This window comes from Pollicipes pollicipes, unplaced genomic scaffold (genome assembly GCF_011947565.3).
Source record: "Pollicipes pollicipes isolate AB1234 unplaced genomic scaffold, Ppol_2.1 Scaffold_4740;HRSCAF=5597_pilon_pilon_pilon, whole genome shotgun sequence".
NCBI lineage: Eukaryota > Metazoa > Arthropoda > Thecostraca > Pollicipedomorpha > Pollicipedidae > Pollicipes > Pollicipes pollicipes.
In genome coordinates this window covers 11,919,846-11,942,359 of record NW_023596545.1, presented here as the reverse complement: position 1 = coordinate 11,942,359, position 22,514 = coordinate 11,919,846, and the positions used below count along the sequence as shown (strand labels likewise).

Sequence of the window (22,514 nt, the reverse complement as noted above, 5' to 3'; positions counted from 1 at the left end):
GGGGCTTCCACGGTGTCGGCACGCGGATGTAGGGGCGTATGTCGGCCGGAGGCGGGAAGGGGGGGGGGGGGGGCAGCAGCGAGCCGTGAATTCACGGCCGCTTTATGAGTAACGGTTCGGCGTCCCGTTTCTGGCTGGCCGTTTGCGAGCAATTGGCGCGGCTCTCGGTTGCAGAATGTTGCAAGCTGTGCACCGTACGACGCGACTGGCCTCGGTGGGAGTCGCCGCTTCGCAGAGATCGTGACGTCAGTTGAGCAACTGAGCCGGCTCCGGACACTGTCCGCCGGCACGGACGGCCGGCTCGGCGGTGCGGCTACTCCAGCCGGGACTGCGGTCGCCCGCCGGCCGGGGCGAAAGCTCCCACGCCGCGGCGATTCGTTCCGTCGGCGGGGCGCGTCCCGGCCGAGCCGGGCCGGCGGCGGAGAGTGGGAGCGCCTCTCACCTGCCGGCGTCGCGTTTGTTCAATACCGGACCGGGCGCCGCGCGGCCGTCGGGGCGGCGGCAGCGGCCACGTGCGTCGCTTCCCAGAGCGTGTGGCGGCCGTCTGGCTCGCGGGGCCGCGCCTCAGGGAGAGCGAGGGGAGAGGGTGCTTAGTAGCGGTTGGCGGAGCCGAGGAGAGCGCTAGGTCACCCGACGAAGGGCAACAGAACGCAACGAAACTGGAAATGTTCTGCTTTGGACTGATCTGTCTGCCAAACAGCGTGGGAGCTGGACGTGGAGGGCGCTGGGCGCTGTGAGGGTGCGGCATCGGGATGGGACGGCATGGCGTCGGGATGGGACGGCAGGGTGTTGGGATGGGGTCATCGGCGGTCGAGTGAGCGCCTGGCCGTGACGGCCACCGGGTGGGGGCGGCGGCCACGGATGAGGACGGGCTGCGACGGCGGATTTGGATGGGGATCGCCTGCGAACGCTTGGCAGGGATAGGAACTGGCCCCGAGATGGGGATAGGAACTCGCTTCTAACGTCGAATGGGGATAGGAACTGCCTATGAGCGTGAGGTAGGGATCGAGGTAAGCTCCGAGCGTTGAATAGGGACAGGGACTGGCTACGGGCGTTTGATAGGGTGGAGACTGGCTCCGAACGCTATGCAGGGATGGGGGGGACTACTTGGAACGTTGGATAGCCATTTTCTCCTCCGCAGTCACGGTAAGGACCGTTCAGGAACGTTACCTATGGGATGTGATCGGGCTACGAACGTTGAATATAAATGGGGGTGTGGGGGGAGGGGGGCTAACGAACGTCGCGAAGGGAATATGACGAGCTTGCAAGACTTACGTTGACACAACTAGAATTCTGGAAAGCTTGGGATCTGCCCGGGAAACGCTACACGTGCTCGGGAACCCGCAGCGCTGGGCGAAGATCAGGACCAGCCTTTCAGCTGGGGTGGATCGGACGCACTGGGAGCGTGACGGGCTGGGATGGACGCGGGCCGGCCCACGCCTCCATCGGCTCTTGGCAGGCGGACGGGTGACGGGCAGGGTGCCGCATTCCCCGGACGGTGACGTCAGACGTCTGCCAGCGATGCTCGCTGCCTTCGGACGTGCATGGCTGCGAGGTCCTGCAGTCCCACGTTGCGGACCCTCACTGGCGTAACGGGAGCGAGCGAGATTGCCAGAGGCTGGCGTGCTTGGAAGCGGCGATCATTGTTTTTCTTTTCTTGTAGGGATTACTGTCTAGGGATTCTAGATGTTGGTCGTGGCTGTGGTCTTTGGAAGTCGGGCAGACACTAGTCAGCACTTGCGACACCCGGTTGATCGAAGCCCGCGGCGTGCAGCATCAGCATCTAGCGGAGGCGGCCTGCGACTTCCACTCGCTTGCTGAGCCCTGTAGAGCGATGTGGTTTTCGTCGGAGCTGAGTTAGCCTGGTTGGCCGGGCGGCCTGATCCCGATCAGCCCGTCACTGCAGTCCTCAGCGCTGCTCTGGGCTCCAGACGACCGGATGACCGCGCCATTAGACATTGGGGCATTACGTCTGTTGAAATGGAGCTGTGTGTGCCGGATATTGAAAGATTAACCACTACATTGAGAACCTCGGCGTTGATCATGTGTGTCAGATCACACATGGCTATCGTTGTATCTCTAACTGACGATTACCAGCAGAAGGCTCAGAATGTTTAAAAGGGAGGACTAGTCAAGTTCGTGCACTCATTAGGTGGATAATTGATTACCAAATGAATATTTCTGATGTCGTTGCAGATGCCAATCAAGTCTCGCATGACCATAGTCTTTTAAGTTAATTTAGGTTATTTGGACGCATGTTTACAAACGCTGGAATCCTTTCTTAACATTACAGGGCTCCACACCAGATGACAATGTATACGCCATTTCACTAGAAGATAATGAGAAGCCCACTGGCCCGTGGCGTTTCTTTTTTCAACTTCCAACAATAGCCAGTAATAAATGATGCGCGCTCGCAGTACACACAACGTGTCCAAACGGACTATGTCTGGCTCCAGCGTCTGTGTTGCATCGAGCGGCGGCCCGCGCCCGTCTACAGGGGCGTCGGCGGGCGGCCCGTCTCGCTGGGCGCGGAGGTCGGTCGGGTGCCGTCCCGACTCTTCCGCGTACCGCCGGCCCGTATATGGCCCTCGTCGGCCGTCAAGAAGCTGTCGGCGAGGGTGCGCTATCGAGCAGTGATGTAATATTACGAGTGATTCATTTGTCAGTGCCGACCGACTGTCCCCCGGGCCTCAGATAGCGCTCCTCGACCTGGTCAGCGGAGGGATTGCCTTCACGGCGCCCTCAGCTTTGATGTTTTGTTAGCACACGATGTCTTGTGGGCGTGCGTGACTGGGCATGGTGAGCTCAGAAAAGTCACGTGGGATGGGGACGTGCTCTGTTCTTTAGGGAACGCTCTTCAATTTCGTGGAGAGAGACGGTGTTACAGCTCTGCAGTTGGCCGCGTGCTGGCGAAGTTTATGTAACACACCGCGAGCGCAGAATCACGCTCTTTCCCTCCAAGATATCCTACGAAATTTGTGTCGAATTACAGCACCCACCCGTGGCAGCATTGGTGTAATTTCACGACGGTTGAAACTGTCTTGGCCGCTGGCACCTCGTCTCTCACGCCGAGCGTGGATGTGTTACTTCCGGGCGTATTGCTGCAACTGTCGGGCGCAGTGGTGCTTCTGATACCCGGCCCGTATCGCCAGCCGACCTTAGTAGTACTCGTCCCCCCCCCCGTCCCTTGCCTGGGTCCGATAGGCTCCCTCCTCTCACGGGCGGGCGGTGGCTGCCTCTGAGCATCGGCCTGCGAGATTGGCGTCTGTCGCCGTCGCCGCCGCCGCCCGCTGACGTGGCGGGCCGTAGCCGGCCGTCGGCGCCGGCCCGCACCGCCAGCTGGGCCGGCGAGAGGAGCACCGCGACAGCTGTGGCGCCGGCGTTATTGAGGCGGCGAGCGCTCGCGGAGAGAGAGAGAGAGAGAGAGAGAGAGAGAGAGAGAGAGAAGAAGAGAGAGAGAGAGAGAGAGAGAGAGAGAGAGAGAGAGAGAGGAAGAGGAGAGAGGAGAGAGAGAGAGAGATAGAGAGAGAGAGAAGAAAGAGAGAGAAGAGAGAGAGAGGAGAGAGAGAGATAGCAGAGAGAGCGAGATGAGAGAGAGGAGGAGAGAGAGGAGAGGAGAGAGAGAGCTGAGAGAGAGAAGAAGCGGAGAGAGAGAGAGATGGAGAGAGAGAGAGGATGCGAGAGGAGAGAGGAGGACGAGGAGATAGGAAGAGAGAGAGAGAGGTGCTTGGTAGCGTGATGGCGGGCCGCCGAGAAAGAGACAGAGGCAGGACGAGGGGCAGTAGAACGCAACGAATCTGGACAACGTTCTGCTCTGGCCTGATCCTGTTTTGCTAAATACCATGGGAGCTGGGCGTGGACATTGGCTGGCGGTGTCTTATATAATATGAGTGCCTATAAAACTGTGAAACATTGGACTATCTGTGGTGGGTGTGGTCCTAGTTTGCCATTTTCCCACGCGCTTGCAAATAAATTGTGCAAAAAGCTTGTGGTCGAGGCGCCCGTAAGGGCTCAGCTGGCTACCTCCAAACCAGCTCTGGGCGGCGCCCCTCGTCAGCCCGGCACTAGCCCCCCTCGTCAGCCCGGCACCAGCCCCTCGTCAGGCGCCCCTCGTCTGTCCGACACCAGCCCCCTCGTCAGCCTGGCGCCAGACCCCTCGTCAGCCCGCACCCGCCAGTGTCCGGGGCGTCTCAGCCGGAGCGTACACGGGTCAGCGGCGCGGCCCGCAGGCGCCGGCCGTGCCGCCGCATCGACCGCCGCCCGCTCCCCTCCCCACGGGACCGTATTTACTCTGCGGCGCCCGTGGCCGTGGTGTGACGCCGGCGTCCGACGGCGGCGGCCGGAGAGCGGGTGACATCGGTCGGTCGCTGGAGACGGATCGGAACCGGCCGCCTCCGCCCGGGCTACGCGGATGGCGTGGGCTGGTGGTGTGTTGCGGCGGCGGTGGCGGCGTGTGCCGGCCTTGGGCGGCGACCGTGACGTGTGTGGAATGGCGGGCTCTGGCGGCGTGACGCGGTGCTCTGCTGAGTGGCGCCCGCTTGTCGAGGCGCCTTTGTCGGTAGGTTTTTGTCGGCGCGGCGTGGGCGGGCGTTAAGAGATAGAATTCGCAGGTCTCTTTTGAGCTGAGTGCGTGACTCACGTGGGCGGAAGTGTCCGGACGCTCCGTGTCTTGTGAGCTCGCGGGGAGCCCATCAGCCAAATGCGAGCTCATTATGCTGATTGAAACGGTTTGTGTTTACGGGTGTCTGCGGCGCCGGGCCCAGTGACACGACGGGGGCAAATCGGTCCGACTCCGTGGCCGGCGTGTGACGCTCCTGCACGCCATCTGTTGCAGAGATGGAAAGCCGTACTGTGAGAAAGCACTACCAGGCGGAGTATGGCGTCAAGTGCGCCTACTGCCAGCGTTACATCAGCGGCAAGGTGCTGCAGGCCGGCGATAACCACCACTTCCACCCGACCTGCGCGCGCTGCACCAAGTGCGGCGACCCCTTCGGTGATGGCGAGGAGATGTATCTGCAAGGTGAGGGAGGAGGAGCCTGCGGCGCCCGGCGGCGTCCCACCGCGCCGCACCGGGCTCGCCGCTGCTGGTCCGCTCGCGAACCTCCCAGCGGTATCGGAGGGCGAGGAGGTGGCCGCCGTGTGGACGCGGCGCCGGGCGGCGGCCGCGGGCCTGACCTGCCGCCCGTGCCGCAGGTGCTGCCATCTGGCACCCGCGCTGCGGCCCCGGGCCGACCGAGAACGGGCTCATCATCAACGGCCAGCACGACGCGGACGAGAGCGCGGCAGACCGCAGCGCCGAGCTGGACCGGCTCTCGACCAGCGCCAGCGAGACACAGGTACGCCGGCGGGCCCGCTGCGGCGCCGAGCTGGAGTGGCTCTCGACCAGCGCCAGCAAGACACAGGTACACCGGCGGGCTCGCTGCGGCGCCGAGCTGGACCGGCTCTCGACCAGCGCCAGCGAGACACAGGTACACCGGCGGGCCCGCTCCGCGCGCCGAGCTGGACCGGCCCTCGACCAGCGCCAGCAAGACACAGGTACACCGGCGGGCTCGCTCCGCGCGCCGAGCTGGACCGGCTCTCGACCACCGCCAGCGGAACACAGGTACACCGGCGGGCCCGCTCCGCGCGCCGAGCTGGACCGGCTCTCGACTAGCGCCAGCGAGACACAGGTACAGCGGCGAGCTCGCTGCGGCGCCGAGCTGGACCGGCTCTCGACCAGCGCCAGCGAGACACAGGTACACCGGCGGGCCCGCTCCGCGCGCCGGCCGAGCCGGCGGCTCGGAACCCAGCGCGGGCATGGCGGCATGCTGCGCGTCGGGCGAGGCGCCGAACGAGCGCCGATGATTAGTTGGCTATAGGTTTGTTTGACGTGATGTGGTTTTTTGGCGTGCATTTGTTCTGATTTGGATCGAGTTTACTGCCCTTGTAGTATTGCATCCTGCCTGGCTTTGTGTGATGAGCGATGTGTCGGTTTTTCATTTTGTTTTGTTTTGTACCATACATAGATATGCGTGTAGCTGTTGCCTGCGGCAGTTCACAGCACCGAGCCCACTCACTGCCCGAGTCACACGATCACAAAGCAAGCCACACGTCGCACGTCACAGATCAGTCAGCAGTCGCACACAAACTCAGCAGTCACGCACAAACTCAGCAGTCACCGAAACTCAGCAGTCACACACAAACTCAACAGTGACACGCAAACTCAGCAGTCACACGCAAACTCAGCAGTCGCACACAAACTCAGCAGCCGCACTCTGACACTCTCGGGCTCTGTGAGCGGGCCGTTTGCCGCACTCGTTTGCACGCCCTCCGGCGCGAGCGTCGCTGTCTTATTTGGAATGCCCGCGTGCGAGCCTGTGTAGCCGTCGTCGCGCTGGCTGGTGGGCCGCTGCCTGTCGGCGCTTGGCTGCTCGCGCCCACTAACACGGACGGTGGCGCGCGCCGCCTGGCTGGCCACGGCTGTCCTGTGTTGCAGTTTTCGTTCCGCTCGCGGTCGCGCACGCCCAGCGTGAGCGGCTCGTGCGGCATCGCGAGCCCCTACCGTAGCTTCTCGCGGGTGAGTGGCGGCCGGGGCGCGCGCCCGGGAGCAGGGCGGGCCGGGGACGGCCGGCGATGTGACGGTGGGGACGGCCGGGTGTGGGGTGGGGGCGCCGCCATGGTGGCGGGAGAGACCTGCGAGCGGTGAGTGTGGGTGGGTAGCGGTGCTCCGCATGAGTCGAGCAGGGAATGCCAGGCTCCCAGCCGGGGTACATGTGAAGCGGGTAAGCCTGGTTGGGAGCGCCCGCCGCGTTGTGGCGCCCTTGACGCGCGTGGCGGGGCGGTTTCCGACCTGACGTGTGCCGCGATCCGTCCGTGATCGCCCGCCGCCGGCGTCTGACGCGCCGCGCTCGTGCCGACAGTACTCTGGCTACCGGTCGGCCAGCCCGGGCCTGCTGCTGCGCGAGTACCGCAGCAACATGACGACGCCCGTGGACGTGACGCGCATCTACACGCAGAGCTACCTGGCCGACGGCCCCACCATGGGCTACCTGCGCCGGCCGATCGAGCCGTACGACAAGCCGCCCAAGAGTCCGCACTTCCACCGGCCGCCCGCCAGTGAGTGGCCGTGGCCGGCGCCCGGGTGGCGGCCGGGTACTGAGCGCGCGGGGAACGCTGCAGACCCCGCCCGAGGCGCGAGGACAACGGCGGTGTGGGCATTGTGTCGCGGTTAGGACGTCTTGCTCGGTCGGGCTAGTCAGCGGTGTGGCAGTGAGCGGCGTCGGTCGCCTGCCACCGTGTTGTTTGTTGCCAGTCTGCTCGGTCCGGGTGTATTTGTTTGATCAGCGTCGTCGGGCCGTCTCTCCGACCTGACGCGCCGGATGCCGTTGGGACCTTCCCTGCCCACCACCACATGCTCCGACTGTACCGGTGCTTCTGCTCCGAGATATGGTCATGGAGTGCCAGATGCGCTGATAGGCACCAATGGTTAGACAGCGAGCCCCGTTGATGGCTGTTTAAACATCTGTTGTACATCCGGGGTCAGTGACCCAGCCTTTCTATAATGTCGCTGCAGTTAATCCGTTACGGACTACTGGTGCGTCATAGTAACGTCATTCTGTCGGCTCATATTTCTCGCATTCGCTGGCAGTTTTATATTTCCTCTTCGCGCATGCAAGCTGTTGGTCTTTTCGACCTGCTATGCTGATTTTCCTGTCGTGGTACCCGGAACAAAAACGCCATCTATTCGGCGCCGGCATGTTCCTGCCGGTTTACCGTACTCGTCAGTGGCTGCCAAATGTGCCGTTATGTAGACCAGGCGAAAGTGGACGCGCCGCTCACGGATCTGACTGCCTTTCTATTCGGGGGCAGGTTTTGTTCGCGACACGGGGCGCCAGTGGCCCTCGACACTGGGACGTGAGGTGACTGTGTCATAGGCTGGCGAAAGGCCCGCTGTACGCCGTGTTTTGACAGGCGTTGGCGCTCGTGGTGTGCGCGGATTTTTGTGTGGAAGGCGGGGACGACGGGACGCAGCCCGCGGTGTGTTGCAGGTGAACACCGCCGCACGGTTTCCGTTGCGCTCGGTGCAGGTGGGAGCGGTCTCCCAAGTCGCCCAGCGTAGTGACGCACTGCTGGCTCGTGCGGAGTTGCAGCGGTGACGCAGTCCTTCCGTTGTGTTGATGCGGTGCTAATTACGTATGTAGCGGATGGGTTTGATGATGGCCGTCTCACGGCTCCGTACCTAATGAACCTAATGTTTGATCTGCCTTGCATACCGGCCAAGCATCCGGGGGACCGCGCCGTGCGGCGTCGGGCCTTTCCAACCTTGGCGACGCGGTATGTCTGCTCGCCGCGCCACACTGTGCTCTGGCCTGGGAGGGCCGCCTCGGGGCCCCTCAGGGTCCCTCAGCGCCCTTCGGCCCATTGCCTCAGGGTCCCTCATTCCTACCTCGACCCCTTAGCCCTACCTTAGGACCCTAGCACCGTGTCAGCGCCCCTCAGCGCCGCCTCAGGGCCACTCAGCGCCGCCTCATGGTACTCAGCCCTACCTCAGGCCCCTCGGCGCCGCCTCAGCGCCGCCTCATGGTCCTCAGCCCTACCTCAGGCCCCTCGGCGCCGCCTCACCGCCGTCTCGGCCGTGCCTCCGCAGGCGTGGGCTCCTCGGGCCGACGGATGGTGTTCGCGCGACCCGGCTCCCGCTCCGGCATGCAGGCGCTCGTCAACCAGATGGAGTCGGAGACGCCGCGACCGCGCTCGCCCTACATGAACAACGAGGAGCCGATTGAGCTTAGCCACTACCCGGACGCCAAGAAGCCGTCCGCCAACGAGCAGGCGAAAATCGAACGCGACGACTTCCCCGGCCCGCCGTACCCGTACACCGACCCAGGTCAGCGCAGGGAGGACGGACGGGCTCCCGGCGGGCACCGGGCGGGCTCCAGGCGGGCACCGGGCGGGCTCCGGGCGCGCTCCGGGCGCGCTCCAGGCGGGCACCAGGCGGGCACCGGGCGGGCTCCAGACGGGCACCGGGCGCGCTCCAGGCGGGCACCGGGCGCGCTCCAGGCGGGCACCGGGCGTGCTCCAAGCGGGCACCTGGCGCGCTCCGGGCGGACTCCGGTCGGACCGGCGCGACTGGCGCGCGGCAGACCGGACAGCCCTACACGGGCTCAGGGGAGATCGGGACAGATCCGACTCACGCTGACGGGGACTTGGGGCGGGTCATGAAAGGCACGCGGAGCTCCGCAACGCCCCAGGGCGTGAGTGATTGCACTTCTTGTCATTCTCGGAGCTCATATCACCACAGACGCACGTTGACTACAGAAGATCTTCGGTGTGCCATGATATCGTGATTCACGGGCAAGGCAGCGGTGAAACATGGTATTAAATCTGTTCTGTGTACTGATGACTGTTGACGTATGGAATGTCGTTTATTGCCATCGGGTTTTATGGTGCCGTAATTGCATCGTGATGTACACAATGTCTGCTTACATAAGCACGGATCAGAGTCGCCCCGCAACTTTGAGAGTCGCGAGTGTGACTCACAAGGCAGCGTCGCCTGCACACTGCCGGCGTCGGGAGTGTGCAGGCGACGGAGTCCAACTCGTCCCGCGCTCCGCCGACGGCCGCGCTCAGTGCGGCGCAGTGACGTCACTGACGCTGTCCCGTCGGCCAGAGCGGCGCCGGCGGCTCTCGGACAAGTCCAGCCTGCATGAGGCCGACCTGGACACGCTGGACGGCGCCGCCGATGGCGAGCGGCCCGAGGACCCCAAGCTGAAGGTGAGCAGCTGAGCGCGGCCGACCGCGGCCGAGGCGGGGGCATGGAGGACGAAGGGGGGGGGGGGGGGGGCACGGGCGGGAGCGCACATGCGGCGCGAACGGTCGCTGGAATAATGCTAGGAATAATGCCTAAGTAATCAGGCGCGCGAGTAGGCTACAAGGCAGCGAACGGGAGGACGGAGGTGTCATTGGCTGTAGCGATCGGGAGGCTTGCGCTAGGAATAATGTTTACGCAATGATGTGCAAGTAGGGGACAACACCGTGGAGAGGGTATGCTGTGATATCACTGCTGCAATGGTTGCAACATTAATGCTAGGGCTAATGCCCACGAGCAGGCGACAATACGGTGGCATGTACGAGGTCTAGTCACACTCGCTCGGACCTGGCTCCAGACGCCGGGCGGGACCGTCGACATGAGTCGCGGACGGGCTCGTCTAATGGAGCCATCGTGGCCGGGGTCGGGCTGCATGCCGGGATCAGCACCACCGGACACGACCCGCTCCATTGGGCGATCCTCGGATAGCCGTGGCTGGGCTGCGCTCCGGCTCCGGAGTCGGCCGGTCCGGCCCGCGAAGAGAGCCGGGTGTTGTGTCGTGATAGGGCGGCCCGCTCCCAGCGCGTCGTCCTGTCCCGTACCAGACGTCGGGCCGCGTGGAGCGGTGCGCGCGCGACGGGGGAGCGTTGGTCTTGTCGTGTCCTGACATTTGTGCCTTGTCGGGCGCCGGCGGCGGCCGGTTGCCCCCCCCCCCCCGCCGCCTCTTCGTGTTCCGTGCCGCGGTGTTCTCATCCGCGTGTGATCGGCCGCCGCCCGGGCGCCCGGCCCGCGTGCCGCGCCGCTCACGCCGCGGCGCCGCCCCCGGCTCATGCGTCGCCCCGCGCCCCGCCGCAGCGCGAGGAGGCCGAGCTGAACAAGATCGCCAGCGGCATCGGCAAGGTGTTCCTGGAGCAGGTGCGCGAGCGCGAGAAGCTGCGCCAGTGGAAGATGGCCAACGTCGACCCGCGCAACGCCTCGCGCGCGCCCAACGCCGACCACGAGCTGCCCTACAGAATGCGATACGAGTCTCCCATCTACGCCTGTGAGTGGTCCGGCGGCGGCGGCGGCCGTGGCGCGTCACGGGGGTTACGCCTCGAGGTGGACGTCAATACCTCGCGGCTTGATGGAGTCGGGTGTGTAATGCCTCAGCGGACGGCGTGTCGTGCAGGAGTCGTTGTGTCGAATGTAAACAATTCGACGCAGTGAGATCGAAATTCGTGTCTAGTCTGATCTTGGGCTATGAAGGAGGCATTGTGCCAGGGCATTGTGGCGATTGTGGCGCGCACTCAACCGCCGAATGTCCCGCGCACGCCGTATTCGTGAGTATTCTGGTCTTCGTAGATCGCTGTCATTTATCCCACCATTCAACATTAATCACACCAATGATCATCGCTATTGGCGTGCCCTAAATCTTTAATCATCATCAACACTGGTTTAAGACAGCCGGCGGCGCGTTTGACGCTGTCGTCACATCCTCTCCTGTGTCCGACTCCGACGCCGACGTCTTCCTGTCGCCCGGTCCTGTGCGTCCCGCCGCTGCAGCCGGCCGTCCCCCTGGCGGCAGGTCACCGGCAGCTGTGGCTGGTGCGGCGGCCGGGCCGGCGGCGCGGCCTCGCCCTGGTGCCCGTCACGCACTTCTGGCACCGGCCCTGTCCCGTCCCGCTCCTGCAGCTGCCGCCGTCACCCCGCTCACCAGGTCCGTCCGTCCTCCTCCTCTGACCCGGCCTGGCGGGCAGACCGTTGTCCCGTCTCCCCTGACCCGGCCCGGCGAACACACCGCTGTCCCGTCTCCTCTGACACGGCCCGGCGGGCACACCGCTGTCCCGTCTCCTCTGACACGGCCCGGCGGGCACACCGCTATCCCGTCTCCTCTGACACGGCCCGGCGGGCACACCGCTGTTCCGTCTCCTCCCCCGACCCGACCCGGCGAACACACCGCTGTCCCGTCTTCTCTGACACGGCCCGACGAGCACGCCGCTGTCCCGTCTCCTCGGACACGGCCCGGTGAGCACGCCGCTGTCCCGTCTCCTCTGACACGGCCCGGCGAGCACGCCGCTGTCCCGTCTCCTCTGACACGGCCCGGCGAGCACGCCGCTGTCCCGTCTCCTCCCCTGACCCGGCCCGGCGAACACACCGCTGTCCCGTCTCCTCTGACCCGATCGGCGGGGAGACCGCTGTCCGGTCTCCTCTGACACGGCCCGGCGGGCACGCCGCTGTCCCGTCTCCTGCTCTGACCCGGCCCGGCGGGCAGACCGCCGTCCCGTCTCATCTGACCCGGCCCGGCGAGCACGCCGCTGTCCTGTCTCCTCTGACCCGATCGGCGGGCACACCGCTGCCCGGTCTCCTGCTCTGACGGCGCTCGTCACGCGCGCTGTCGTCAGCCGGAGGCCCTGCCAGCGGACCCCCGCCACTCATGGCGCTGCGCCCGGCGTCCTCTGTCGGGCCAGACCGGCTCCTCTGGCGGGCTTTGACGTGCCTCTCCTGGCTGGCTGTCATGTGCCGCCGCTCTCTGCGGCGTCACTCTCTCCGTCTATGTGACGACCCGGGAAGCATGTCTTAGACGTGTCAGCACTGCGGGCTTGCACAAATGTCAGAACGCTCCTCTTAACCCGGACGGCGCGGATTCGAGACGGCCGCCTGCTGCTCGTTCGTGTCTCTTGTCATGCAGTGGATGTTTACGGTAGGTCCTCTGGACCACTCAATGGCTGTCAGTCGGAAGTGCGGCTGGTGACCGGGTGTCCGTCCGCCGGCAGCGCCGTCCCGGGACGCCGACCACGTGCGGCCCTGGGAGCTGGAGGAGGAGTTCGAGCGCGGCGGCACGTACCGCTCCTCGCTGCCCGGCCGCGCCTACGGTGCCGTGCCGAACTACCGCAGTGAGTGGCGCCGCGTGGCGTGTGGCCCCGGCGCCCTTCTGACGGGCTGGGGCGGCGGCTAGTCGTGGGTCGAGGCGCTGCGGCCGGTGCAGCCGTGTGCTGGGGTTCGGGCGGGGTCAGGTGCTGTCTGAACGGATGCAGGGTTCTGGTCCTGATGCGTGCAGGAGCTTATCGGTCGGTGTGTTGGATGTCCTATTCAACAAAAGGTGCTGCGTGATGACTGCTAGGATAGACGGTAAGCAGTCCGTTTGCCCGCGAATAACAGTGACCAGGTCTCCCCCGGCGGCTTCATCCATGACCTATCACTCGTACGCTGGTCTGTCACCTGTGGACGGGTGTTTGCCTCGTTGTGCCTGACTGGGACCGGCCGGCCGGCCGGCCGTGCGGCCCGTGCGTGCTCGGTTGCGGCGTGTCCGGCTCCCTCAGCCGTCGTCTGGCGCGGCGCCCTCGTGGACGGCGCCGACCAGGGACTGGGGCCGGCCCAGAGCGGCCGGCGCTCCAGCCCCGGTCCTTCAGGCCTGGACTGGGGCTGCACTGGCACGGCTGTGGCGCTCAAGATGTCACGGCTTGTGTGCGCGTGGCGGCGGCGGCGCATGCCCCCTGCCTTTGGGCCGTGTTTTAGGTAGCGAGCAGTCTGCTTGTCTCCGTTGTTTGCCGCCATGCTGTGTGCACGTCGTTAAGCGGAGTTGTGGGCTGAAATGTTGCTGTCATTTAGTTTGAATTTTCGACTCAGGCGTACATGACTTTTTGTATGACTGCATACGACGCTGCATCTGTTCCGAAGCATACTTTTGACCTATGCTTGACCCCGTACAAGTGCGCTACGGTTTGATGGCGAATGCGTTGGTCGTTTAGTTTGGGTTTTTCGCTCAGACGTACATGACACTTCGTACGACTGCAAACGGCGCTGCATCTCTTCCGAAGCATACTTTTGACCTATGCCTGACCCCGTACAAGTGCGCTACGGTTTGATGACGAATGCGTCAGTGTGATCTGTCCCTTCTTTGACACTGTCTAGGCCATCCTGCGCGTGCGTTTTATCCTCCAGCAGGGGAGGCGCCTGAAGCACCCCGTACCGCCCCAGCTTGACATTAACCGCGTCTGTAGCGCCCTCCCGTCGGGCTTGTTTGTTGCTGCGAGAGGCATGCGCTGTCCCGGTCGGCACGCCGCCTGTCTCGCGCCGGCCGCCGCCGCCCGCTCTGAGCGCGCCGCCACCGCCGTTCCAGTCGTGCGCTCGTCCATGTCGGCGCCGCGACCCGGTTACGGCATGAAGGCCAGCACGCTGCCCTGCGCCGGCGCCCGGCCGGCCACCAGCGGCGGCTACTACGTGAGTATGACGCGCGCCGCCCGGCTCCGGCAGTCGCCGGCTCGCTGCAGACGACGCCGCGGCCCGGGCACGGGCTCCAGACGCGCTCGCACACGTTCCTCGGCCGGCCCGGCGGCTACGGGCCCGGCATTGTGAGTGACTGGGAGGAGGGTCGGCCGCCAGGCTGCGGAGGAGGCCCTCCCGCGGAGAGGGGAGGCCGCCCCGTCGGCGGGAGGGGCTGGTGCCGCCGCGGGGCTGTGACCCAGCGGCGGACGAGGTCGCATGCGGCACGGCTGTGTGTGACGGCTGAGAGCAGGCTCTGCGGGGGGGGGGGGGCACTAGCGGAGGTGGCTGGGTGATGTGTGCTCGGTTGGTAGCTGCATGCGGCACGTCTAGTGTGTGTGCCCCTCCGCTTCTGAGCCGTCCCTGCTCGCCTGATGCGAGTGGTCCGTGTGGGACGACCACGCCTCTTACGCTCGCAGATGGTGTGGGGCGGGTGGGCCTTGCCGCATTATTGGAGTCGCACGTGGGAGTTCAGTGTGTGTGCTTTCCCGGGAGCGGTCTGTGTGAAATCTCGAAGGGTGCAAACCACGAATTCCAAGCAACGCCATCATGTACACGCGTGGAACAATCTAGTCCCCTTCTACATGTGAGTGAATAGCCCACAGGGGTCCCCAGACCGTTCTCCGCCACCGCGCACCAAGCGCCAGCTCGGCCCGGCACGTGTGCGTGCGTGCGTGCGCGTGTGTGTTGTGACTGAGCGCGGCGGTCCCGTCGGCGTCCGTGTGTCGCGCGCCGGTGACAGATGTGCCGCGCACCTGTCGCCGGCGGCCGGCCGGACCGCCGGCGCGGCCTGACCGCTCGACCGGCGCCAGACGCAGCCGCGCCGTCCCCGCGCGCCGCTGGCCGGAGGCAGTGGTGGGCCGGAGCGGTGGGCCGGAGCGGTGGACCGCCCGCTGGCGCCCGGGCCGGGACCACAGCGCCGTCCGACAGTCGCGGCACTGCAGGTCACGCGTGGCATCAGGCACCACCCTGTAGCGGCTCGTGAGATTTCTGGATAGGACAGGATTCGTGACACGTCTTGAGCTGAAGATTCAGTGTGGGTCGGTGTGGCGAAGACCGCCTGGCTTTGTTCTGCGCGGATGCGGTGGCCATTGTGTCGTTTTGTGTCGAGTGCATGCGCGTGCACTTGTGCATGAGTAATGTGCTTATTGTAAGGGGCAGCGTCATTCTTCCGCCCTTACATGTTCTCTGTCTGCTGGCTGGTCATGGTCACGGACATGTCACGTGTCCGTGTCGGCGCCCCTGTTCTGGAGAGCGTCACACTAACGTGATGCCGTTCTACGCAGGGCGATTACTACGGAGGCCTGGGTGAGAAGACTCACAGCACCGAGTTCAGCAGCGCCAGATCAGATAGTGAGTGTATGCGCTCAGCGTCAAGTGAAGATGACGTGTAGGTCGGCGTAAATGGCCCGGTAACTTATCATTTGTAAATTTGTTTTCGTTCTGCATGTTACGCCGTCGCCATCCATGGCTTTTCCGCGAGCGTGTTGCGCGGTCCGCCGAACAAACAATGAACTCTGCTGTTATCTCCCCTTTCTTCCCTAGTTATATTCCCTCCGTGCCCGCTCTTGTTCCTGTCTTCTTTCCTTTCGCAGATGTGCAACAATGCTACTTGACGTCTCCCCTTTCTGCACATCACGTGCCCCCCCCCCCCCCCCTGATCCCTGGACCCGCTCTAACCCCGCTCTAACCCCGCTCTGGCCTCGTTCTGACCCTGCTGGCTTCGCTCTGACCCCGCTCTGATCCCGCTCTGGCCCCGGCCCCGCTCTGGCCCCACACTGACCCCACTCTGACCCCGCGCTGGCCTCGCTCTGGCCCCGCTCTGGCCCCGCTCTGGCCCCACTCTGACACCACACTGAACACACTCTGGCCCCACTCTGACACCACACTGAACACACTCTGACCCCGCTCTGACCCCGCTCTGGCCCCACTCTGACTCCGCGCTGGCCTCGCTCTGACCCGCCGCCGTGCCGCCAGTCTCGATCGGCTCTCTGACGGAGGCCGACCGCAACGCGCTGAACCAGGCGGAGTCCGTGTCGGTGCACACGCCGCGCTCGGGCTACCACCGCTACCCGTACCAGTTCGCCGGCGGCCCGCCCATGCGGCGCTCGCTGCCCAACGTCTCGCAGACGGGGCCGCCGCTGGAGCCGGCCAAGGTGTACCCGGTGCACCTGCTCTTCACCACCAACTACCGGCTGCCGGCCGACGTCGACCGCGCCAACCTGGAGGTGCGGCGCGCGGAGGAGGCGGTCCCGAGGGTCGGCGGCGGGAGAGGGGAGGGGTCGGGTGGTGCGGCGCTGGGCAGGGTTGAGGCTGGTTCTGGGATCAGGCTGGGCCTCCCAGCCGACTGGGGAGGAACGCGTGGGGCCTGGCCCGAGCGTGCAGGAGTTGATGTGAGCTGACTGAGTCTGACCTGGGTTGACCTGACGACAGCGGCTTAAATTGAGCTCATGTGGTTCGTGCTGAGTTTAACCAGGCTTAAAAGATGTCGCCACGTGCGTCTTGTTTGTTTAGGGGAAGGGCAGTTAGTTTATGGCGAGCACAGGCGGGTGGATTTGGGCTGTTCTTACACAGCTCACCCAAGCGTGTGGTAGCCCTTTCTTTCTAGGGAATACAATGCGCCTGCTAGTTGTCCTCAAAATGGTTGCTTTCATTAAAATTGACCTCAGTCGTAGTGATAGCATCTCAATTGGCGTCGTATCCCATTTCCCGACCTGTACTAGCGTCTGTGCTAACATGGTCGCAGTCATGCTGATAGGAGGATGCCAACGAGCCTCGCCCCGACGATTTCGGTGCTGATGTCTGCGTGTCTTCCGCTGCAGCGCCACCTGTCCGACGCCGAGTTCGAGATGTTTTTCCACATGCCACGCGCCGACTTCTATCGTCTCCCGCTCTGGCGGCGCAACGACCTCAAGAAGCGAGGCCGTCTCTTCTAGAGCCTATCGCGGCGACGAATGGCGAGCCGGCGCCGGGCGCGAGGGGGCGCGCCGCGCGGCGACGAACGAATCCACGGATGCACGCTTCGCGAGCGCTCGAGCTTCCAGGCGCGGGCCGCTGCGCCGGCGGCGGCGCGCGGCGGAGCGCCTTGTGTTGCCTGTCCCCGGCTTGCGTGGCGTTCTCCCGCTGCTAGTGAGAGTGCGCCGATCCCCGCCGGCTGCGGCGGTGGGACGCGGATCGCCGGCGGCGGCGGAGCCGGCCGGTGAGCGGCCGCGTCCGGTGAGAGTGCAGCGCGCGAGGGCAGCCGAGGCGACGCGGCAGCTGTGGCGGGCTGGAGCGGCCGGCCGGGCCCCGCGCGCCGGCCGGCCGCCGGCGGCAGCTGTGGTGCGCCGCTGCGGCCGGCGCGAGACGCGGCCTGGGCCGTCGGCCTCGCGGCGCGGCCGGCGGCCACCGGCGAGTGGACGGCTTGGGTTCGAGCGCGGGCCGCCGCTGCGCCCTGGGCATTCTAATGTGGATACGTATATACAGGCCCGCTTGTTGCAATAGCATGCCTTGTTTTTGTGACTTCTGTGGCGTTGTTTGGTTCGGACCGGGTGCCGTATTTCACGCGTAGCTAAGCTGTCGGTCTAGTCACGGTCTGCCGTAGTCGGTCCTTTATTTTAGATGTGGCGTGTACTCTGCTTTAGGTGCTGACTAACTGAGCGTGCTCTCGGAGAGCTTCTCGTCTAGACGGCGGGCTTGGGTACCCATGTTCCGTCGCTGGGGACGTTTTTACGCATGGTAGCTTCCAGCAGCTGGGACGGTCGGCACCGGCCGCCGCCTCCGTCCGGATTGGTGTTCGCGCCTCCGGTCCTGTCTATTTTTCCAGCCCCGGCCAGGGCCGTTGTCGCGGCAGTGTCCGCGTCGTCCTGCGCCGCCCACGCCTGTTGCTGTGTTCGGCCGGCTGCTAACGATGGCTGCGTCCAAGGACGTCTTAGAAAACTGTGCTCTGGAAAAAATAAACGCTTCAGGCCGTTTCGCTTGCGCGTTTTGAGTTGAGTTCCATAAAGTCATGTCACATATGATTTGGTGGCGCATGTCTTTATAGTAGCTATGGGGATTAATATGTGCCCAATTGACATGTCAGCAATGGGCAACTAGAAGTGTGGTGTTTGACATTTAGGGACACGGCTACCGTATTGTTCATTTGTGCTCCGATTAACGACTGATGGGTATCCATGGCCAATGGGATGGTCAAGGCGTATTTCTACTCATGTGGAGAGGGATGAGGCCTTCAGTCGCCCTCCCAGTCCTCTGTGTATCCCCAAACCGTTAGCCAGAAGTACGCCCATCACCCATAGAGGGTGCATCTTGTGCCAAAACTATGTGCCGCTCAGCATGCGCGGTCTGTCAAGGGAGCGTGGTCCGCGAACTAGATGGCAGCACCATCTGTGCGTGCTTGATTGCACGGCCGTCTGTGTCCGCTAGATGGCAGCACCGTCTGTGCGCCACATGATTTAAGAGCTAATGAGACGGCCAGGGCGGGCTATGAACCGGCTGCCCCAGCAGACTGCGGCAGGAATCAGCCCCAGAAGATTCCTGCCGCAGCATGCGAAGCCGCAACGACCCGCAGCTTGTTCTGAACCAGCGTCATGCACGCGGCTGCTAATTGCAGGCGAGCTCTAGTCAAGGTCGGCGAACTGGCACCAGCGGGATCGCAGTAAACGGTACACATTGGAAGTACAGTAACCAGTATAGTAACAGTATACATTGGTCTATGCTGGGTATCAACACTGGAAGAACGAAACAAGCGGTAGCTAATTTCTTGTACTGAGAGCCTAATAAGTGTACAAGTGTGAATGAAGCACACACAATTAGCAACCGACATTGACCAAGGGGGCTCACCCGAAATTAGCAACCGTATGCATACCGCCGGATCAGAACAAGCTAGGGACCAAGCTTTCCAGCCGTGGACGCATGGCCTTCGGTCTTTCAGTCTGGGGGCGTTTGGTCCGAAGAATCCAGCAGCATAAATCTGCTCAGGGGCCTCCCTCGCGCCCGGCTACCACCAGGTGCCGGCCCGCGGGCCGGCCTGCGATGCGACGGCAAGATGCACCCGAGCAGGCGCGGAATGTCAAAGAAGCGCTGCGTACAACAATGGTATGCCACCAATGTCAAAGCTGAGTGGGGGCCAAAATGGAATAAGCCCTCACACAACAGCAACTGCGGCCGTCTTATTATCGTCTCCCAGTCCAATATTTCATTTATAAATGCGGTGAGAACAGCAGCCACTGAGCCCATATACAAGCGGTCGGAGGGGGGGGGGGGGGGGGCAGCCAGCCGGTCGATATTGACAAGTCCATCAACGGACCTTATGACAAGTTGGGTCAACACCGCCAGAACTGGCACCAATGTAGCATGTGCGCATGCATGCCTGAATGCCGAAGCTGCACCGACCAGCTCATCGTCGTTGTGTCCCAACTCGCGTATAATGAGGCGCAGCTTCGGTTAACCTGCTCCAAGTCCGGTGAGGAGCCTCTCTGCAGGCTGGATGAAACACTGGCCACAACAGCACAAACGTGGCACGTGTGCACGACTGTGACACATAGATACATGTATCGACAACTCTATCACTTTGGAGATTGAATAAGCCATTTACAAGTGGTTTGGGCGGCCGGCGGCCGCCCGGACGATAATTGTCCGAAGTCCAACAACGGACCTCCCGGCAAGTCTGGGGTAATACCCACCAAACTGGCACAAACGTAACACATGTGCATACATGCGAAAAATGCTAAAGCTGTACCGACCGTCTCATTGCTTTCGGGTCCAATCTCACTCGTTATGAGGTATAACTTCGGCTGATTTGCGAAGTCCAATAAGGGCCAAAACGGCACAAACATGTGCTAAACGTGTGCAAGCATGTGCACTGGGGAGACATGCGTCGCCCATTTTGTCGCTTTCTTGACTGGAATTGTCAAGCTTCTATTTCAAAACCTCTCTGGGTGTTAGGCGGCCGCCCGGTCGACAGTTGCCCCCGGTCCAACAACGGACCTTCCACAACTTAGATGCAAGACCGTTCAAACCGGTGCAAACGTAGCACGTGTGCATGTATGTCCGAATACCAGACCTGTGTCGACTGTCTCGTCGCTTTCGGGTACCAACTCATGCATCATGAGGCGCAGCTTCGGCTGGATTGTTCCAAGTCCAGTAAGGTACCTCCCTGCAGGCCACACTCAAGACCGGCCAAAACAGCACAAACGTGGCATGTGTGCACGACTGTGACATATAGAGACATGTGTCGACCATTTCATTGCATTCTGGGGTGTAATTTTCCAGCTTTCATTGTAAGTGTTCTGACCGACAGGCGGCCGTCAGGTCGACTATCGCCACATGTCCAGTAAGGCACCTCCTTGCAGGTTAGGTGAGACCGTTCAAACTCATGTCAGGAGGGCTTCAGCTCTCTCCTCTTTGAGATAGAAATTGGCGAAATCCGGGGTTAAACACGTTGGTGTTCTTTTGAGGGGTCGTTCAGAGTTTTTCACGGCTCAGCCTCTAAACTCTCTTTGCAAAATCACGCCCCTGAGGACCGTTTGAGAAACCTGTCTTCCTTTCACGACATACTGAAATTTCATCACCGTCTGTATCTCTAGCTGAGTCGGATGGAGTCAGTCCCTTTTTTGCCATCCCCGGCATTCTCAGCAGAGTGTGGGACAGGCTTTACGGTCGCCGACACACCGCCGCCGGCGCACCACTCACCCGGGCGGCACGTTAGGTCAAGGTCACCGCCAGCTGACACTCGGGCTCGGCGGCCAGTCGCAAGATTGACACAAATTGTCAAAATGGTCAAGATTGTCAAAATCAATACGGGAGAAGGGCTCATCCTATCAGCCTAACCTGCCCCAACACCCGATTTCCTCCGTATGCCAGCCATTTAACTTGGCTTCCCCGGCGTCGGGGATCGGTGGTTGCATTGCCCGATATGACTTTTTTGTATTTTTTACACTGTTTTGACCCGTATTGCGTCTGGTTTGCACGGAGGTCCATTACTGGACATGGGTGACCCGGGCCGCGTGGTCGCCTGTTACTAAGCCCACTTTGACAACAAGAGCTCCACAATTTCAGTCTCGAAGGCCAAAGAATAATGAGCACATGTCTCTCATTTTCACATGTATGCACATGTGCTACGTTTGTCCAGTTTGGTGGGTTTTACCCCAACATGCCGGGAGGTCCGTTGTTGGACTTGAACAATTATCGACCGGGCGGCCGCCGGCTGCCCAAATCTCTTGTAAATGGCTTATTCAATCTCAAAGGTGATAGAATGGTTGATACATGTCTCCATATGTTACAAACGTGCACACGTGCCCCGTTTGTGCTGTTGTGGCCGGTCTTGCATCTAGCCTGCAGGGAGGTCCCTTACTAGACGTAGCAAACCAGCCAAAGTTGCGCCTCGCGATGCGTGGGTTGGGACACGAAAACGATGAAACGGTCGGTACAGGTCTGACATTTGGGCATGCACGAACACATGCTACATTTGTATCAGTTCTGGTGGTGTTGACCCAACTTGTCATAAGGTCCGTTGATGGACTCGTCAATGTCAACCGGCCGGCCGCCAGCCGCCCGGACCGCTTGTATGTGGGGTCAGTGGGACCACTTCTTCACCGGTTCTCACCGTGTTTATAAGTGAAAGTTTGGCCTGGGAGGCGATAATAAGACGGTCGTAGTTGCTGTTGTGTGATGGCTTATTCCATTCTGAGCCCTATTCAGTTTCGACATTGGTGGCATACCATTGCCGCACGCAGCGTTTCTTCGTCGACATTCAGCGCCTGCTCGGGTGCATCTTGCCGCCGATCACAGGCCGGCCGGCGGCAGCCCGCCACCTGGTGGTAGCCAGATGCGGAGGAGATCCCTTAGCATACCTATGCTGAGTTCAGCTTCCTGCGAAGAACTGCAGTTCCCTTTCATATTGAAATTGATCACAAAATGGCACTATACGTGCACGCATTGCTCTTAAAATATAAAGCAGCAGCTTAAAAGCTGCCTCCAAACTAAAAAAAAACTGTGCGACTATGTTCTGCATGACCTCAGGAAGTGCCCAGCGATCGCTATAACCGACCGCGCGACGGTGCGACACATGCCTTCTTGCTGGTTTGGTAATGTTTGAGGTATTTTGGATCCAGAAATGGTAATTCGAGGTCTTACCCCAAAAGAAGCCGCCATAGTGCGGTAGGCGGCGCGGCAGGCGGCTCCAGCTGTAGCCCGGCCAGCTGCCCGGCCAGGGCGCGGCAGCCCGGCCCAGCTCCTGCTGAGCCGGGCTGCAGCGGGGGGTCGGCTGGCGGCTACACCATCCTGAGGTGCTCAGGGGCGCGTGGCTCCGGGGGCCGGTGTGGAGTATGGTGGTGCATGACATCCAGCGGCGGACCAGCAGACTGTATACACGTTAGGTCCTGTCCAGCCCATTTGTAAACGACGCGGTTGGAACACGCGAGCACAAACACAAAGGAGCAAACAATTCTTGCTCTGCAACTCCAAAGAAACCGGTGTTAATACCGCGATAACACATAACAAGGCAAGC

General features: G+C 62.6%; 1 pseudogene; it reads left to right on the top strand.

The window, feature by feature from the left end:
* Positions 1 to 4,411: 4,411 nt before the first annotated feature.
* On the top strand, positions 4,412 to 17,273 carry LOC119097927 (actin-binding LIM protein 3-like; annotated as a pseudogene).
* The last annotated feature ends 5,241 nt before the right edge of the window (positions 17,274 to 22,514 follow it).